This window comes from Astyanax mexicanus, chromosome 10, assembly GCF_023375975.1.
Source record: "Astyanax mexicanus isolate ESR-SI-001 chromosome 10, AstMex3_surface, whole genome shotgun sequence".
In the NCBI taxonomy this organism is placed as follows: Eukaryota; Metazoa; Chordata; class Actinopteri; order Characiformes; family Acestrorhamphidae; genus Astyanax; species Astyanax mexicanus.
Window position 1 is genome coordinate 51701577 of NC_064417.1, and position 14872 is coordinate 51716448.

General features: G+C 43.3%; 1 protein-coding gene across 1 annotated transcript in view; it reads left to right on the forward strand.

The window, feature by feature from the left end:
* The window catches only part of elf1 (E74-like ETS transcription factor 1), a 103753-nt gene that overhangs the window by 4140 nt on the left and 84741 nt on the right, over nucleotides 1-14872 (forward strand). The gene's annotated exons all lie outside the window — the stretch shown is intronic.

Here is a 14872-nt window from a genome sequence, read left to right on the forward strand (position 1 = left end):
TGGGCCGGGATGCCGGCCTTTTGGGACAGGGGAAATGGAGTATCTTATTTGGCTGCGGGGAGGAGCAGGAATGCGGTATTTCGTCTGGCGATGGGAGTTTTTGGTATTACTCAGCACGGCCTGTCTAGAAAGCGTATCAGCTGGTTCTGATGGAGCCCTCCCATTACTGCACCCCCCCCACCCCCCCGCCTCGATATCCCAACGGCCCTCAGATAGCTGGAAATTTCAGTCTTCTGAAACCAATTATCCTCAGTAAAGAGGCTCTAAATATACCCGCGGCAGCAGGGTAGCAGTGGAGCTGCTCTATAACCCAATGCAAGCTGTGCCTGTTCTTATTTGTTCTTGGGAAAAGAGTGCCCAGGGTGCTCTGGGTGGATTTACCCCTAATAATCTTAGGCCCAGTCCTATTTCACCCCTTGCCCCTACCACTTTCTGTTCACCCCTAGGGGTAGAGTGTCCAGATTCTTGTAGGAATAGATATATAGGTCGTGGTGTCAGCTTGCTTCTTACACTTTGATTGGGAAACTCCATCCTCCCTCAATAAGGAGATCTGCGCAAGCGCAGTAGCCAGAACAAAGTGCGTTTTTTGGTGTTTTGGACACTTGGAAACTTTTTTTTAATCCGATTTTATTAGTGATTTAAAATGTGTTGTACAAATGATAATCTGACCTTTGGTTTAGAGCAAATCGGTCTCTCCCCATTCATAGAGATATAATTGGAATTATATCGTATCGACCACAATTAAGAAATTTAAAAAAACATTGTGATATACATTTTGTTACATTTTGTCATATCGTCCAGCCCTACTACTATAGTTAATAAACTTTATCGCTCCCCTGCATCACAACACAACGACAGTGTCCCCTACGGAGATCTCAGGAACTAACATGCTAAATTTCTTGAAAATTTCGGAAAAATTCTAAGAAGAAGCTTGCGAATAGCTCAGCTTCAGCTCCCTTTCACCGAGGAGCTATGGGTGGACCCCCCGAAGAACTACAGCGCCGTTATACTGATATTTTATTGTATCATGATACATTTTCTTCTCTCCTATCAACAATATGCTTTAATAAGAATATTGAGGAGAGTATCAACAGTGCTTAAAATACACTCATCCAACTGTATGTTTCATTACAGAGAAAGCAAAAATTCTGAATTTGGATAGATTTTTTTTTTTTAAACAAACATTATTCATGCCTCACAAATAAATGTTCATTTCCTGGTCTGGGGGACTGGATGCTATTGCTACACCAATAAGAGTCCTTGGGCAAGACTCCTTAGACTTTATTGGCCCACCTCTGTAATAGATCAGCTAAATGCCATAAATGTAAATGTATTGAACACATCAAAATTGATGCTGGCACATGTGTAATTAATTAATCTGTAACAGTGCGTACTTCACTAGTAGTTACACTGATATTAAATGGATTGTTAATGCTTAACTATACAGGAGCTTTATGTTTTTTATAGGGTTGTCTTATTTCTAAGGGGGAGGGGTTTAGCTCGTTTTTTGTGGTTCTTTCTGTACCATTAGAGTCATGTGCTCTGACCCCGTCCTGCCATTGAACTGCACTGCCTGAGGGTCCGATCTGCACAAAAGAGCTCATAAAGAGGATCTGGCCTCCTTCCCCTATAGAACTGGATCAGGGTTATGTTGGGAACGGGAGGTTTCTACCAATAAGGCGACTGGAATTCCCGTGTACTCGGCCTGGTGCACGTGACCATGACATCACCGTCTCAGCCAAGAACGAGTCTCAGTACTCAGAGCTGATGCTTTAGAAAGGCTAATGGCCTCGCTATTGATCTGTAGGCTCATCTGAAGACATTTGTCTTTATAAATTCTCCATCCAGGAACCGCATCACCAGAGCACCAGCTACACGAGAGCACTCCAAATAAAAAAACTACACCATGAAGCACCATATAGCAATACTGAAGGGATCAATTAGACTCTGAAGGAATACATTAGAAATCATGTAGTAACTTTAAAGTGTTAAACAAACCAAAATACTCTGTAAAACTTGTTGTTTCTGAGGCTGGGAACTATTTTTTTTCCCATTTTCTCCCCAATTTACTCGGCTGTTTGCTCAACCCACTCATTAGTAGAGTAAAGACTAACACACGTCTCCTCCGACATGTGAAGTCAGACTCCGCCTCTTTTTGAACTTTTTTGCCAAGTAGCATCACAGCGCTAATGCTCGGAGGAAAGCGTAGTGACTGGGTTCTGATACATCAGCTCACAGACGCAGCCTTGTGCTGATCCACATCACCCTAGAAGTGATGAAAGAGGGGAAAGAGCGCCATCTACATTACCCATCCAGGAAGAGCAAGGCCATTTGTGCTCTCTCAGGCAGCTGATGGCAAGCTACATGAACGGGATTCGAACCGGCGATACCAGAGATCTTCGGATCATAGTGGCAGCGCTTTAGACCGCTGGACCACTCGGACCCCATGGATGGTAACTCTGATGAACTTACCAGAGGGAACTCTAGCACCTCCTTTCCTGTAGAGGCCTGATGAGTGCCAGTTCCATCATCATAATGTTTTTAATGGCCTTTGCACTTGAGGATACTTTCAAAGCTCTTGAAGTTTTTATTGAAGAAGTTTTTTATTGAGTAGTTCTTGCCATAATATGGATTAGAATGGATTAGGATTAGAATTTCTAAACATAATCAATGCTTGGTGTATATGTAAATGTAAAGGTAAATGTAACATTACTCATTAAATAGAGCTATTTACTGTTATACTGTTTACTGATGCTCTCAAACACATTAAGAGGCAAAAAAAATTAAGTACTTAACTCTTGACGAGTTCAGCACAGCTGTTAACTGAAAGCCAATTTCATAAAGCTCATCTAAGCAAGAGGTGCTACTGTAAAAAATCTAAAATATAAAACAAAATTCCACATGTTTTTCTTCATAGTTTGGATGATTTTAGTATTGATCTACAATGCATGCTAATTTTAAGTTGTGTCCAAACTTTTGACTGGTACTGTATGTCTTCCACAAGGTGGCGTCGTGCGTATAGAAGCTTGTGGTTTGTCATGTGAATGAAACATGAAAGAGGATGTGACATTATTTGTCATCTTTCGGTGTTGCATCATTTTAAAGCTGAAGAGGCTCACAGGCTCTATTTTGAGTTTTTCCCCTCTGTGGGTTTTAGTTCAGCTGAAACTAAAGTGGAATATTAATGACATGTACAAAACTCACTCGTTCCATTTCTGTAAAAAGGTTTCCTGGTGATTATTATGATTATTTGTGCTGGTAAACAGTGTGGGAACTTCTGTGTAGTTCCTATTTTTCTATATTAAACTTTATCTTGTAAATTCCACCTGTATCACCTCGCTTATCTCACGCGTCATCAGCAGTGTGATCATATCCAAATACTCAAAACAAGTGACCTAAAAGTGACTCTACAGGTAACATGGAGAAACCTGCAGACTGTTCCCTGGTGCAGCAGGTAGAGCACCAGCTTATGCCAAAATTGAGCCCCTCCAGCAAAGGGTGGGTGATATGGCTCTAAAATAATATCAGGATATTTCAGAATATGTTTGTGACAATTATAATAATTAATAAAATTAATTTTAAAAATGTAAAAATGTAAAAATTTTATTTAGTGTAACTAAATAAATAATAGTTTATTTAGTTAAAAAAAATCTAATTTTTGTAAACACTAGTTTGCAACAATATTAATAATGCAACATAACAAAAAAACTTTATACTTAATCCTGGGAGCTCCTCAATGAGCACTTAACCCAACACTCCTCCTCTGACAGAATTGTGGGATGAATTGTAATAAATTGAGCTTTATCTTCTACCTAAAGGGGACATATTTAGCTAAAACAGGTCTATGTTCTACAAAAAACACTCTCACATAAAGAGATCTCAGCAGTTCTCATGAACAAGCTAGTTCATGCTTAGCTGCGATAGAAGCACACAACTTTGCTGACTTGCTACGAACAGTAGGTACAGATCCCTCCTTTAGAAGAAGTCTGCTGGCTAATTCTGCTGTGCAGTCTTTGGGGTTCTTAACGGGGAGACTGAAATGCTGTTACTTCAAAAGTGAAAATACAAAGCATGCAAAAAGTGAGTTTTGCATAATGTTGTTCTTTAAGTTTAATCTTTTATAATAATGGACATTTAAATATAAATAAAAAACTATATACAGGTACTTCCTTGTATTGTTGGGAGGGGGACAAAACGATTGGGAGCTTTAATGGTGGAAATGTACACTAGCTCCATATTCCACATTAGTGAGATGAACAGAAAGTGGCCAGTCGTGTAAAATCCAGCCATGTCTGCTTGTTGGCTACATGATGGACCAGTTCTAATGGTTGGTTTTATCAGAGCCATTTTTTTGCAGCTTTTCAAGGATTCTCTCCTCAGCCTTGACTGGTTTTGTTGTGACTGACGGGAGACACAGAGTCTCGAATGCTGTTTTTGTAGCAGATACTCGGATAGTTAATGTGGTTCGAGGAAATGTGCTTCTCTCGAGAGTGTGTGTTAACCACATAAAACTTTATTTTGACACTTTTTCACCAGAAATGAGCTGAAATTAGCTGGTTTAGCTGCATTTTAGCTGTGGTTTGCTAACAGCCAGACTAAAACTGTGGGCTAAAGCAGTTTAGTCACGATTGCTAGAGTTTGCTAAGTATCCTCAAGTGAATTCACCACAAAGATCATCAAAGACAATATGACGGAACTGGCACTCATCAGGACCGCCCCAGGAAAGGAAGAGCAAGAGTTTCCTCTGTTGTACAGGACAAGTTAATCAGAGTTACCAGCCTCAGAAACCTCAAGTTTCACAGAGTATTTTTGTTAGTTTAACACTTTTTTGTTACTGCATGATTCCTTATGTGTTCCTTCATAGTCTTCTATGTGAACTTTTGACTGGTACTCTACATTTCCTGCTCATACAGCATATTCATCCATGCCAGACATACAATATTAAAGAATATATACCAATAAATGCTTAAAATTGATGTTACGTATTGAGGAATTAAAGATTAAAGACCCATCCATAATCACGTCAATTCCAGAAACTGCTTCGGGGTGTATTTAGCTCTTTAGACGATCCCTTAAGGAGGCTCTTGAGATTTGGCGTTTTATCCGCCTTAAGCTAGAGGGTATGGGTTAATTTGTGAAGCGTGAGAAAACTGTAAGTCAACTGTAAGTGTTTTTTTTTTGTGAAAGTGTAAATCTGTTTGAATGTCAGGCTTTACGTATAAATGCAGCAGCATTAACAGCCTTTTCCTCCATTATTATTCAGTTTATTCATTTAGCTGCTTTCCTGCGTTTTGGAATAATGGCCTGTACCACCCTCAGGGCTTGTAAATTATTTAAAGTGATCGATCCGTCAGGGTTCTGCTCTTGTGTAATGCTCTGTAGTGTTTATAGCTTGGCGGAGGTGGCCGTCGGCTGGGGCCAGGCCCTGTTACACGCTGTTCTGTGTTTTATATCTAAGCAGATCTCTGTGGGGAGTGTTGATAGTGGCCGTGTTGGAGTTAAACACGGTGTTTGAGTGATGGAGAAGCCGGTTATGTAGGCTAAACAGTGTCAGATGTCACTGGAGTTAATAGCACCTTTGTCTGGAGCGCTGAGAGCTGAGATGCGCTATAGAGGAGCTGTGTGATGTGAACTGGCTGGAATGTTGGCCTCGGTTTTTGTTTAATGTTTAATGGCTGCAGTTGTGAGCAGAGCGGAGTAGAGCATCATTTACTTCCGTATTTGTCTTGACAAATCAATCCCTTAATTTGATAATCGTAGAGTTTTTCAATATGCCTTTCTCAAAATAATACCCAAATAATCCACTCATCCATCTAAATCATTAAAACCAAGTGTTTCAAACACTTCCATGGCCACAGGAGTATAAAAGCAGCATTTAGCCTCTCTCAGGAGCTCAGTGAACTCCAGCACTGTGGTAAATTTCACTACTCACTACTAAATTTTCCACAGCCAACTGTCAGTGATATTATAACACAGTGGAAGAGACTGGGAACGACAGCGACTCTGTGCTCTGTCAGTGTAAAATAACAGAGCGGGGTCAGCGGATGCTGAAGAGCATAGTGCACAGAGTTCACCTGTTACGTTGGGGTGTGATGGAGGAGGAGGACGTAAGTGCAAAGATAATCTTTTATTAAATAAACAAAACAAACACAGAAAAGAAAACAGATTACATAAACTAAGACTAAGACTGGGGTAAAGACTGGGATACAAACACTAAGATACAAGGCTAGGATACTAAGGCTAAACACTATAAACAGGATACACGGTAGAAATACTGACTAGGATACACAGACTAGAAAACACAAAAGACTCGACACAGCACGTACAAACAGAGGGGCTTATATACAGGAGGGGAGTGAGAAACACCTGGGCTAGGATGACGAGGGGGCAGGGTTACAAACAAGACACAGGTGAGAACACTAATGGTTAGGGCGGGACTAGGGCGGAAACAGGTACAAAAACACAACACAAGCACATGGCAGGGAACACATGAAAGGTAAACAGAGGGGCAGGAGCACTAGGGAACAAATGAGGGAGAAACATAACACAGACATGGGCTAGGGTGTAACATAACCCCCCTTCAACGGCGCCACTACCAGGGGCGCCGAGAGAGAGGGAACAGAGGAAGGGAACATAGACGGGACTAACGACCGAACAGGGGCTGAGACTGGACATGAGACTGGACACGAAACGGGGACAGGACCTGGAACGGAGACGGGACAGGGGACTGGACAGGGAATGGAAACTGGACAGGAGACGTAGACCGGGCAGGGAACTGAGACTGGGACTGGACAGGGGGTTCAGACTGAACAAACGACTGGACTGGGGACTGAGACTGGACAGGGAACAGAACACAGGGCTGAGACTGGACACGGGGCTGAGACTGGACAGGGGGCTGAGACTGGACAGGGGGCTGGACACTAGACAGGGACGGAGACTGGGCAGCAGACCGAACAGAAGACGGGGACTGGACAAAACTGGACAGGGGAACTGGAACCATAACAGTGACGGGGACAGAAACAAATACAGTGACTGGGACGGGAACAGAAAAAACACCGGGGACAGGAACTGGAACTGACACAGATACGGGGACCAGGATCGGGAGAGACAGGGGTACAAACATTGGTGGGTGCCCAGGACTGGCAAAAGTCTGTAGGGAAGTCCAAGGAGCCAGCCTGGGCACAGTTCTGGGGGCAAAGACAGGGGGCCTTGGGGCAGGCCAGGGGGCATACAAAGTTCGAGGAGCAGATACAGGAGCAGCGGGAGCTGCTGGAGCTGGAGCTGAGGCTGAGGCCGGAGCAGCGGGAGCTGCTGGAGCTGAGGCTGAGGCCGGAGCAGCGGGAGCTGCTGGAGCTGGAGCTGAGGCTGAGGCCGGAGCAGCGGGAGCTGCTGGAGCTGGAGCTGAGGCTGAGGCCGGAGCAGCGGGAGCTGCTGGAGCTGGAGCTGAGGTTGAGGCCGGAGCAGCGGGAGCTGCTGGAGCTGGAGCTGAGGCTGAGGCCGGAGCAGCGGGAGCTGCTGGAGCTGAGGCTGAGGCCGGAGCAGCGGGAGCTGCTGGAGCTGGAGCTGAGGCTGAGGCCGGAGCAGCGGGAGCTGCTGGAGCTGGAGCTGAGGTTGAGGCCGGAGCAGCGGGAGCTGCTGGAGCTGGAGCTGAGGTTGAGGCCGGAGCAGCGGGTGCTGCTGGTGCTTGAGCTGGGGCAGCGGGTGCTGCTGGTGCTTGAGCTGGGGCAGCGGGTGCTGCTGGTGCTTGAGCTGGGGCAGCGGGTGCTGCTGGTGCTTGAGCTGGGGCAGCGGGTGCTGCTGGTGCTTGAGCTGGGGCAGCGGGTGCTGCTGGTGCTTGAGCTGGGGCAGCGGGTGCTGCTGGTGCTTGAGCTGGGGCAGCGGGTGCTGCTGGTGCTTGAGCTGGGGCAGCGGGTGCTGCTGGTGCTTGAGCTGGGGCAGCGGGTGCTGCTGGTGCTTGAGCTGGGGCAGCGGGTGCTGCTGGTGCTTGAGCTGGGGCAGAGGGTGCTGCTGGTGCTTGAGCTGGGGCAGAGGGTGCTGCTGGTGCTTGAGCTGGGGCAGAGGGTGCTGCTGGTGCTTGAGCTGGGGCAGAGGGTGCTGCTGGTGCTTGAGCTGGGGCAGAGGGTGCTGCTGGTGCTTGAGCTGGGGCAGAGGGTGCTGCTGGTGCTTGAGCAGGCGCGGCGGGTGCAGCTTGAGCAGGCGCGGCGGGTGCAGCTTGAGCAGGCGCGGCGGGTCTAGGAGCTCGTGACCTGGGAGTAGGCACAGGAGCAGAGGCTGGACCCCCAGGCACAAGAACTGGGGTAACAGCGGGCACAGAGTCAGAGGCGGCCGGGGCCGCGGGAACTGGGTCAGAGGCGGCCGGAGCCGCGGGAACTGGGTCAGAGGCGGCCGGAGCCGCGGGCACAGAGTCAGAGACGGCCGGAGCCGCGGGCACAGAGTCAGAGACGGCCGGAGCCGCGGGAACTGGGTCAGAGGCGGCCGGAGCCGCAGGCACAGAGTCAGGGCTTGGAGGTGGCTGGCACCGCTGGCGAAGAAGCCGCTTCAGCGGGAGCTGAGAGTGCGGCTGCCGCCAAGATCCGGACAGGAGCTGCAGATTCAGCAGTGGGCGTGGTTGTAAACACCGGACCGGAGCTTGCTTCCGGAGCCGGAGTCGAAGATCTGGAAGCCAGCCGGGCTGGTGAGCTGGAAGCCGGTCGGGCTAGAGAGCTGGAAGCCTGCCGAGCTGTAGTGCTGAAAGTTGGCCGGGCTGGAGAGCTGGAAGCCGGCCGCGCTGGAGTGCTGGAAGTCGGCCGCGCTGGAGAGCTGGAAGCCGGCCGCGCTGGAGTGCTGGAAGTCGGCCGGGCTGGAGAGTGCGGTGGAGCTAACATGCTAGTTAGCTTAGCTGGAGCTGGGCCGACACTCTCCACCCCGCGGAGAGGCGCCGGGAGCGGTTCATCCCCCCGAATTAGCTCCGCGAGGAACCGGAGATACTCCAGATCCGCCTTCCTCGTGGCATTCCACTTTGCTACGTCCATTTAGGTCGAGTCTTATGTTACGTTGGGGTGTGATGGAGGAGGAGGACGTAAGTGCAAAGATAATCTTTTATTAAATAAACAAAACAAACACAGAAAAGAAAACAGATTACATAAACTAAGACTAAGACTGGGGTAAAGACTGGGATACAAACACTAAGATACAAGGCTAGGATACTAAGGCTAAACACTATAAACAGGATACACGGTAGAAATACTGACTAGGATACACAGACTAGAAAACACAAAAGACTCGACACAGCACGTACAAACAGAGGGGCTTATATACAGGAGGGGAGTGAGAAACACCTGGGCTAGGATGACGAGGGGGCAGGGTTACAAACAAGACACAGGTGAGAACACTAATGGTTAGGGCGGGACTAGGGCGGAAACAGGTACAAAAACACAACACAAGCACATGGCAGGGAACACATGAAAGGCAAACAGAGGGGCAGGAGCACTAGGGAACAAATGAGGGAGAAACATAACACAGACATGGGCTAGGGTGTAACATCACCAACTTTCTGCAGAGTCACTATACATCACTACACACCTCCAAACTTCATGTAGCTTCAGAGTTCATCACTACACATCTCCAAACTTCATGTAGCTTCAGAGTTCATCACTACACATCTCCAAACTTCATGTAGCTTCAGAGTTCATCATCACTACACACCTCCAAACTTCATGTAGCTTCAGAGTTCATCAATCACTACACACCTCCAAACTTCATGTAGCTTCTCTGTCATCTTCTCATCTATCTATCTATCTATCTATCTATCTATCTATCTATCTATCTATCTATCTATCTATCTATCTATCTATCTATCTATCTATCTATCTATCTATCTATCTATCTATCTATCTATCTACTCAGTTTTAAGTAGTAGAGTTCTTATGTAAACACAGTTATTTCCCCCGACACGCTCCTCATGTGCACCTGTGAGACAGAGTGAAGGAATGGCCGAGAGCGAAACCTGAGATCCTGCAGGTTTTAGCAGAACACTGGATCACCTATACACCAGCAATGGTTCATAATTCAGCAGGGCCTGATTCTCTCTCTGCCCTCTTACTATCTCTCTCTCACACACACACACTTTGTAGAACACAGTGTTATGTATGTAAAGGGTTGTGTATAAAACACAAATTGCAATAGGCGTCAGACGATTGACTGTTGTCTAGGTTTTATTCAGTAAGTGAAGCACCTGTGTTTTCCGCCACTAAGATAGCGCAGGATAGGTGCAGGACAGGACCCATGATACATTGTTTGGCTAACTGCATGAATTTGATTAATGTAAACCATGTGACTTTATGAACTAATTATTTTATTTTAAGTTGGTCCTAAATTTTAGGGATGTCAGTAGAACTTATACACAATATACAACTTGATTTATTAATCTGAACTAAAAAATTTTAATTTAAAAGTTTTAAATTTTTACCGTATAGAAATTTGGATGAAATCAAATTAAATTTTCTTAGTTTATTAGGAAAACAGTAATAATAAAATAAGAACAAAGTAACATATAAATAATAAAAGGACATAAAGTTTTTATACATATGTTTGTCATTACATTTTTACAAAAACATTAATTTCTCCTTTTAAAAGTGAATTGTGAAGAACAATTGGTTTGATTTTTTTTTTAAGATTTTACATCATGTACAATATGCTAAAAAGAATTGCCTACATGAATATGTGTGTAGTTAATGGAAGGGGGGGGGGGGTAAATTATTAAAATACCTAAAATGTAAAGCTCTAAAACAACAAATAAAATAATAAAATATAAACACAAATAAAGAAATAAAGGACTAAAATAACCACAGTTATAAAAAAGTAAAAAGTTGGAACTAACATAAATAATAATACGTTAAAAATGAAAAAAAAAAAAGGAAGAAATAAATGAAATAAAAAGGTAAAAGGCCAAAAATAAAAGCAGTAATAAAGCAAATAAAACGATTAAATGAATAAAATAAATGAAATAAAAGTGCTAAAAGGTGAAACATAAAATTAGATAAATAAAAAGACAAAATAATTCAAATAAATAAAAAGGTAAATCCTAACCCTTCCCTAAGCCTAAGTGGTCATTTACATGTGTAAATAAAATGTATTAATTTTTTTTATTAAAAAGTATTAAAAAGCAACTATATTACTTTATATATTATTTTTCTAAAGCTATCTTTGTATAGATATGATATGAATGAATATATTTGTAAATCACCTGTTTAATATAGTGTATTAGAGTATTGGAGTTTTGAGGGAGTGTCAGTGTTTACCTGTCTAAAGCCACAGTTCGTTTATCACTGTTACTGAACCATTACTGAACCATAGAGGCCATAGTGACTCAGCAGCTTTCCACAGTTTCCATCAAACCACCTACACATGCTATTGTGACGACAATCAGGCTGCATACCTGTGCTGTACCTGAGCTTACCTCATTATCACCTGACTCTTAACCCACGCTGACTCTTTTACAGGGGTGAGATAAAGCAAAATAAATTAAAAAACAAGAATTTAATCATAAATACAGCTCAGGAAAAAAATGAGACCTCTTTTTTCGGAATCAGTTTCTCTGATTTTGCTATTTATAGGTTTATGTTTGAGTAAAATGAACATTGTTGTTTTATTCTATAAACTACAGACAACATTTCTCCCAAATTACAAATAAAAATATTCTCATTTAGAGCATTTATTTGCAGAAAATGAGAAATGGCTGAAATAACAAAAAAAAAAGATGCAGAACTTTCAGACCTCAAATAATACAAATAAAACAAGTTCATATTCATAAAGTTTTAAGAGTTCAGAAATAATCAATATTTGGTGGAATAACCCTGGTTTTTAATCACAGTTTTTTTTATGCATCTTGGCATCATGTTCTCCTCCACCAGTCTTACACACTGCTTTTGGATAACTTTATGCTGCTTTACTCCTGGTGCAAAAATTCAAGCAGTTCAGTTTGGTGGTTTGATGGTTTGTGATCATCCATCTTCCTCTTGATTATGTTTAAGAGGTTTTCAATTTGGTAAAGTCAAAGAAACTCATCATTTTTAAGTGCTCTCTTATTTTTTCAGTGCTGTATATATTCAGAGTAAACACTGTATCAAACAGGCCAACACACAATAAAGAATAGAGGTAACTTGCTCTTACAGCCTACAACACATTGCCCAATATGCAAATATATGGTGCCAGGAGCCAATGAGACGGATGCTTGTTTTACGAGCCAACACTGATGAAAAAACAACACTTTTAAAATAGCTTAAACAACATTTTAAAGTTTTAACATTGAAGTTCTTTAAACTTATTGATTTGTATTGTCTGGTAAATTCACTCAGCATAATTTTAATTCATCTGACCAAAACTCAAAATCACTTTTTTTAGACATTTTCCAAGTAAAAAAGTTGAAATATAGCACTTGCAGCTGAGGAATGGTGTGCTAAAACCTTCTTCCTTAATTTCTAACCTAGTAATTAGCTAAACCATTGTTAAGTAAGTCGTTAAGTTGTTAAGCCAACTGTACGAAGTAATTGACCGAGTCTCTGTTAACACTGAACATCGTCCCTCAGGAAACGGTCCTGTGAAACATTAATGACGTACTGTGGGACTTCAGCCACATCGTCTTCACACCTGTCCTGCTCTCCTGAGCTCTAATGCTCCATAATTTCTTCTAACTGTCATGTCTGCCTGGTTTTACGTCATCATCGCTTCAGCTGACCTTCTGCCATCTCCCAGGGTTTAATTAAAGTAGTGCTCTGCCCTTTCACTCCTGTCCTTTAGTGCGACCCACGAGAGAGAGAGACGGTGTCCACCATGCTGGTACAGAACCACAGAACCGGGGCTGTTCTGAGCTTCTAATGACTCATAAAACCATAATCACCTGACCTCAGACCTTTATAAACACGCCCAGCTCCTCACAGGGTTATGTCTCTATAGGGGGATTCCAGTCACAAAGTTTTTGCTTTGAAAACTTTGAAAATCCTCTAAAATATTGCGAAAAGTTTTTGATGAACAGAGGAAGTTTTTAAATATCAGATGAAAGAGGATGTTTCCAGTAATACAAAGTACAGTTACAAAGGTTTTATTCCTAGTGCTTTTTTCTGAACTACCCTTAAAGGGATAGTTCGGTATTTTTGACATGAGTCTGTACACTGTAAAAAGTGAAGCATGGAGCTGTTCATTCAAGCTAATAAATATGATTGAACACATAGTACAATTATTGACTTTATTGTGAAACTCAACCTTTTTGAATTTTGATGTGTCAATTTTGATTCAGACTAAATTAATTACAATTCTGAAGGAAATAAACCAAATGTTTTGGTTCCACTGAAATCATGCTCGAAGAAAAGAGATAAGGATGTAATATTTTTAATTTGAATCAAACATGAAGTGCGCATGCGCACTGTGGAGCACGGGAGAAGTTGTAGAGAAGTGCTTCAGAGCACTGAGGGAGAGAGGGAGAAAGTGCCTGAACGCGCTCGCGAGAGAGAGAATGAGAGAGGGAGAAAGTGCCTGAACGCGCTCGCGAGATAGCAATGCATGCTTATGGTATTGTGGCGTCGGGACTGGAGGGGGGGCGCAAGGAATTATGGGAGCTCACCCTGTTGGGGGAAGTGGGTGTTTTTCTGCGTGTTTATGTTACTGTTTATCCCAGAGTTTCATGTCATGTTTTATTATCACTGTTCTAGTATTATTCATGTAGTAATCAGTTATGTGGTTGTTTTGTGCCTCACCCTTTGTGTGTTTTCTGTGTGTGGGAGTGGGGTTAGCTGCGTTGGAGCTGTAGGTAGTTTTACTTTCAAAAGTGGAATCCCACGTAAATCCAGCTCTTAGTGTCCTCCTCAGAGCAAAATAAAAAGAGCAAGAGAGCACTGAAACGAATCTCGCTGGTAATCCGTCCTCTTCCACGCCACAGTAACTTCTGGAACTTCTGAATATACTGCCATGTTTTTTTTTTTTAAGTTCGGTTCAATTTAAATGTATTAGTTTGGTTCCGAAACTGAAATGTAAAGAATTTAACTTGGATCAAGGTGAATAATTAATATTGGGTCGAGTGAAGTAATATGGTTTATGTCAAAATAAAATAATAAGGTTGTAACAATTGACTTTATTTAGATTGAGTGAAGTCAAATAGTTTAGATGCAACAAATGGACATCAATTTTTTTAATTTGAGCAGGGCTACACTTTTTACAGTGTATGGCATCATCATAACCAGTGTCGTGCATCCACACTGACTTACCCCCCACAGCGTCCTGTGAGCCGAGTTCTTGTCCAGTTTAGGTCAAAGCGAAAGTAGTCCGGCATGTTTGCTGGGGTCAGGAAAATAACTCCTTTTTCTTCCCAAAGCAGTACGTGTTCAAAAGAGTGATTTATTTACATCACAAAAAACTAACCCTGCAAAAGTCACGCCTCGTAAATCACTTGGGTCCTACTTTCTCTCGTTCCATATCAATGCGCGCAGCGCTGCAACCTGACAGCTAGCCTACGTGTTTGGGTCGCTTTGTTTACTTCTCGCTTGTTGACGCGTGTGCAGCTCGCTGTCAGAATGACGCGCACTGATACGAAATGAGAGAAAGTAGGACCCAAGTGATTTACGAGGCGTGACTTTTGCAGGGTTAGTTTTTTGTGATGTAAATAAATCACTCTTTTGAACACGTACTGCTTTGGGAAGAAAAAGGAGTTATTTTCCTGACCCCAGCAAACATGCCGGACTACTTTCGCTTTGACCTAAACTGGACAAGAACTCGGCTCACAGGACGCTGTGGGGGGTAAGTCAGTGTGGATGCACGACACTGGTTATGATGATGCCATACAGACTCATGTCAAAAATACCGAACTATCCCTTTAACTTCCTTATACAACCCTATATGCCCC